Source organism: Octopus bimaculoides, chromosome 14 (assembly GCF_046866305.1).
Source record: "Octopus bimaculoides isolate indiv1 chromosome 14, ASM4686630v1, whole genome shotgun sequence".
Taxonomy (NCBI): Eukaryota; Metazoa; Mollusca; class Cephalopoda; order Octopoda; family Octopodidae; genus Octopus; species Octopus bimaculoides.
In genome coordinates, this window is record NC_142941.1 from 43,012,292 (window position 1) to 43,018,291 (window position 6,000).

Below are 6,000 nucleotides of genomic sequence, written 5' to 3' on the forward strand. Positions count from 1 at the left end.
CAGTATCAGTTGTGATGTTAAAAGATTGGAAACCTCTGCATTAGATGGAGCCAAGGTGTCGTATTAAAAATACTTTACTACATTGGCAGAAGGCCACAAATTCGTAGGGTTTAGATAAAGTTGGCTTATCAAGTGCTCTTCATGCCTCGTAAATATTTTATCTTCCTGCAAGGTTTTTCACTCCAGAAACTTGAATATGAAAGCAAACACAAGTCATGTAGTTGATACTTTACTGTTTCAGACACTTCATCACTGTTTCTATAGCATTAAATGGCTTAACAAAATTGGTAGAGTATTGAAGAAATTGTCAGGTGATACTTGATTATACAACTTTAAATTTAGATTTCAAATCCCATTGAGATCAATTATGTTTTATATCTTTTTGGAGTCAATAAGTTAGATACTGGAGTTGCCAAAATCAACTCTACTCGACACCCTAAATTTTATGTCTTGTGCCTATTTCATAAATCTAACAATAATTCAAAGAAAAATGTATAAATAAACTCAGTGCTTAAATTACATATATTCAGGATTGTTTAATTTTTGAAAAAATGAGAGCAAAAAAGATGTAATATGTAATATGCAAATAGATATGTTTCATTGGGGATGTCAAATAAAACCGAAACATGTGCAGAGTTGTCACTATACTGATAAAAGATTGGATATGTCTTCACATAAGCCTCAAATTTTCCAAGTTTTAATCAATTTGGATTGATGAAAATTATTATTAATGCAAATTGTTCTTTTTCCACTTATGAGACTAACTCCAATTGATTAAATATTTTTAGTATCACTACATTAAGCATATTAGTGTTTGCTTAATAATAATAATAATAATATATATATATATATATATATATATATATATATATATTTGTGGGTGTCCATCTTCCATTTCATATAGATCAAATGAACTGAGAGAGGACCCTTTGATAATTTTAACAAAGTTAAATTAATACTCTGAAGCAGATGTAATTTTCACGATTACAGTTTTCTAGGTTAAATCACACTCAGAACATCTTAGTTTGGCATCTCTTTATTATCAATAAAATATATAACAGAATATCTAAAACTGAAAGCATGACTTCAAATATGGTTGTCTGGTGGACAGGATGTTTGATGTAGAAGTTTAGTGGCATACTACTTGAAAACAGTACTTTCGGAACTTGCTTTGTGTATACATAAGTGATATTTCAACAATATTTCTCACATTTTCAGGAACTTGTCTACTAAAATGGCATCAAGCTATAAAACATCACTGTTTCAGCAAATCTATAAATGGAAATGATGGACACTTAATAGGTAAAACTATCTCCTGTCAGAACTGAAACAAACTGATCAAAGAGCTAACTCAAATTAAACATTGTGTGCTAATCAGTGATTATACCACTATATTTAATGGAATATAAGGCATACTTTCCTTCATAAAACAAGAGATATCTCAAAAGCTCACCTTAGGTCCCATATACGAAGCTGGGTCAATATTATATGCTTTAATGTTCAACAAATATTTTCCTCAAATATGTGCTGCTGAGATTGGGGTGTGTTTAATATCCTTGTGCATCTTTTATGCCATATGATAATTGTTGCAGAGAGCTCTGGATCTGAATGTTAAAATATACAACTTCTGAACCAACTGATTTCTGGAGAATGAAGTGTGAGTGCTGAGAAGAGTTTGAGAATATTGAAGTCACTGAGAATATTGAAGTCACTGAGAATATTGAAGTCACTGAGAATAAGGACTTCTGAGAGAGATGTACCATGTGTGTCCTTGATGCAGGAAAAATGAGGCCTTGTTGAAGATTTGAGGAATTAAGAGAGTGATAGTGATAGCAGAAAATATATTTAGAAAACTGGAAAAGATACTTTGATCCAGAATTACATTTTTTAATATTTTTTCTGCTGATATCTAGATGAAAGAGATGCAGAGATTATTATCTATATACATGCAATTACTGCCTCTTCGAATGAAGATAACAGAGCATGGCTCATATATTAGCTTAGCTATAGATATGAGTTAAGCAATGTGTGTTTCAAAAGAGGACAGGATATATGGTCATAGGTGATGGATGGGATCCAGGCTGAACAGTTGTCCACAAATGTTATTACAAAGAATGGAGAATTATCAAGCAGACTTAACTTGGATGTATTTTTTAGTTTTGTCTTAATATTTTCGTAATGGTTTTGTTTAGGATGTGAGTGAGGACAAAGTTACAGCATTGAATCCAAGCAGTGCAACTGGCTTTCAGTAATTTCAGAAATGTCTCTCAAAATTCCATGCTTGCTGGGGTATCAGTTGTGTACTGTGGATAGAAGAGAATAATGGAATATGTACCACCTAAATGAATGACACATTGTGAGCCATACCCACTCAGCAATGCTTTTATTGTATTTAGCAGTTAGTTTTCTTAAAAGAAACCTTTTCCACTGGAAGCCATTAACAAATAGTGGCACCAGATATTGATATATCAAAAGGTTGTGTTATCCCAGGTTGCATACTGGGCCTTCTCACCTCCAAAAGAGGGCTATATTATTTTCTCATGACACAGAACTCCTCTGTAACTTTTAGTGACCTTTTATTCAGAGTGAACCAGTTACATTAATTTCACTGCAGCTGGGAAAGCTATGTCTGTCCTGAAGTAGTTTCCTTGTGAGTGGAGGAATTCACAGAACTATGAAGTATAGGGAACAGAGATTTTGTCCTAAAATATAGATGCCTTTAAAGTTAATTTTTAGGAGAGAGAGAGGGAGAGAAAGAGAGACAGACAGATAGACAGACACTGATAGATGGACAGACACAGACAGATATGAATAATAAGGAAATGTATTCTAAATAAATGTAAACAACTTTTTCTAAGAGAGACTTGACAGTGGAGATTGATTAGAAACAGAGGATAAGGGTTTATGCTGCCAAAATATTTAAGATGTGTGACAAGAGAGAAAGAGAGAGAGGGGGGATAGTAGATAAAACTAAACTTAATGAAATTGTTGGAGAAGAGGAAGAATTATTTGTCGTATTGATTCTAATTTTTTCTATGAATACTTCATACGACTTAGAAAGATCAGTTTTTCCTCACTGTTAAAACTATTTACAGCAACCTATCCTTTAAGTTAAAAAATTGTACTAGAGAAATGTGAATTAACGACAGCCTCTTTATGAATACAGCAACTAATCTTAAATCTGAGTAACAGTATAACTCATACAGGTCGTATTCAGATCTCAGCAACGGGAAATCAGATGATCAAGTGTTACATGTATTTAAGAGTGACCTAACAACCATTCATACAACTAAAATTGTTCAAAACACTTTCATTGCATATAACACACAAATTTAGTTATCTAACATTGAAATTAAAAAGTGATTTATAAGGCTAACACTATTCCAGCGTCAATAAATTCAGGAACTTTCTCAAAGGACAATCTGTATTTTATGTGTAAGTTTGCCAACAATTTTACCAGAGGAACCTCATTTTTTTTAAATGGTGTGTGTAAATTTTTGTCACAATCACAGCATTTGATCATTTAGTATTTAAACTAGCCATATGTGATATGAGATAATGCATAATTATCTGGCTATGAGATAATTCAATTCAAGCCAAATATATTTATGAGGGGGTGCTGAAAAGTTTCTGGCTTTAAGGATATTGTGAAAGGCTTGGCTGGAGGCCAAATATTTCAAGTTCTTTTACAGGGCTTAGAAAAACTGAAGCACTGCTACAATAAGTGTGTGAATCTTAGAGGGGAATATGTTGAATAAAATCATGATTAACTGATCCTTTTGTATTTTCTTTTACCCGAAGCCAGGAACTTTTCAACACCCCCTTGTAAATATGTATTATATTTAACAGAGAAAACTGAATGCTAAGGGATTAAACAATATACACAGAGCACATTTCAAACCAACCTTCAAATAATAAATTATTTTCATTTTTCTTGGTCTGTTATTGATTGCAATAGATATGAAATTGTTCACTTTAACAACAAAAATCACTCACTTTTGGTTTCCACTATATATAATTTCAGTTCCAACCTTATTTTCTCATTGACATTTTCTATGGTCCTAAACTTAATGGAAATATTGAAAGAAAAATGTTATGAAATTTCTGCAGTTACTTAGTTCTCACATCTGCTCAAAGAATGCCTCCATATTCTTGTCTGATAATTCAATATCACTCTTTATACATTTGCTAATGTAAGTTTAAATTGTGCTTTTCTCTGTTTTCACAAGATGTTATGGTTGTCATTACTTCATGAGTTATTTTTTTAAATTCCTTATGTTTTAACCATTTTAACCATTTCTGTTTTTTTTTATTTGACTTTACTTCCCATTCTTCATTGTTGCAGCTTCTACTATATGTTAATTTGTTGACAGTTTTTTGGCTGTATCCAGCCAACAAACTTTTCACTAACATGATTTCTACAAAAGTTTTCCATTCTAATATTTTCCAGATTACACTGTAGAGATACTTTTTGACTCATCAGAAGATGATCTCTTTATAGTTTGCTGCCAAGTACTGCAAGGCATGGATGAGAAAAGTGTTCTGAAGACTGGGACATTGGTCCTCTCAAGAAAGTCTTTCCAGAACATTCTGATTGTCAGTTGGACATAACTAAGGCAAATAGAAAAGTTTAAGTATCTTGGGATTGTATTCGTGAGTGATGGGAGGCAGGAGGCTGAACTAGAAGCTAGAACTGCAGGTGCTGGCAGAGCAATAGGCCAAATTCAGCATATGATCCTTAAAAGAGGAGAGGTTGGTAAAAAAGCCAAACTTGCTGTCTTCATTTCAGTTTTCAGGTCTATCATCACTTATGGTCATGAATGTTGGGTAATGACTGAAAAAACATTGGTGTGGATACAGGGGCCATGTAAAAAGCATCCAGTACACTCTGTAAAGCGGTTGGTATTAAGAAGGGCATCCAGTTGTAGAAACCAAACCAAAACACATTATGGAGCCTGGTGCTGCCCCTGGCCTTGCCAGTTCTTGTGAAGCCATCCAACCTGTGTCAGCTTGGATAACAGACTTTAAATGGGGAAGACAATCATGATCATGATGTTCGTAGTATTATACAAATTCAATTCTTGTATTAATATTGAAGTTTGCTTCAGAAAAAGTAGGTGTACACTTTAGTGAATAAAAAAGGTGTGATGTTTCATCAGGACAATGCGCGACCCCACACTGCAAAGATCACATCACAGAAGATTGAAGAGCTTGGTTGGGAAAAAATTCCTCATCCACCTTATTCTCCTGACCTTGCTCCTTCAGACTACTATTTGTTTCATAGTTTACAGAATTATTTGGGTGGGGGGGGACATAACTTTCGCAAGGCAGGAGGAGGTCGAAACTGACGTTGCAGAGTTCTTCACTTTGAAACCAAAAGAGTTTTACATTGATGGGATTAAAAAGCTTGTATGTAAATAGATGGAAGGAAGTCATTGATAATCAGGGAAAGTACATTGATGATTAAATTTCAATTAAATATAACATTTGGTCACTTGTTTTCTTTATTCAAAATTTGGACAGAACTTATGGGATCACCTGATATATATAAACACACACACACACACATATATATGCATGTATATTTGTATCTTCATCTTGGCACCACATGAGATTAGTAACCGAGTGTCACTGGCATGCAAGCAATGTCATTCATTTTCAGTCTTACATAAAATTACATCCAGACATAGGGAAATATTATCTTGCTTGGAAACAAGTGGGGGTTGGTGACAGGATGGACATCTAGCCATGAAAAACATTCTGCAATTTCATACGATCTATGTAAACATGGAAAAGTGGGCATTAAAGTAATGATAATGATGATGATGATGATGATGATCATCATCATCATCATCATCAACACAACGACGTTGATGACTATGGTGATAACGATGATAATGATGAGGAGGAGGAGGATGTCATCTCTAATGTATCAACCAAACTATGTTCCACCTTAGGTGCATAATATTAATTTTTGACATATACAGAACTAGAAATTTG

General features: G+C 33.6%; 1 long non-coding RNA gene across 4 annotated transcripts in view; it reads left to right on the forward strand.

Annotated features, from left to right (window-relative positions):
- LOC128249443 (uncharacterized) overlaps nt 1-5,153 on the forward strand; it is a 255,980-nt gene extending 250,827 nt beyond the window's left edge. For all 4 annotated transcript variants that reach the window (XR_016244314.1, XR_016244315.1, XR_016244317.1 and 1 more), the window contains one exon: nt 4,451-5,153. This is a non-coding gene — a long non-coding RNA (uncharacterized LOC128249443). The remainder of the gene's footprint in view (nt 1-4,450) is intronic.
- Nucleotides 5,154-6,000: the final 847 nt, after the last annotated feature.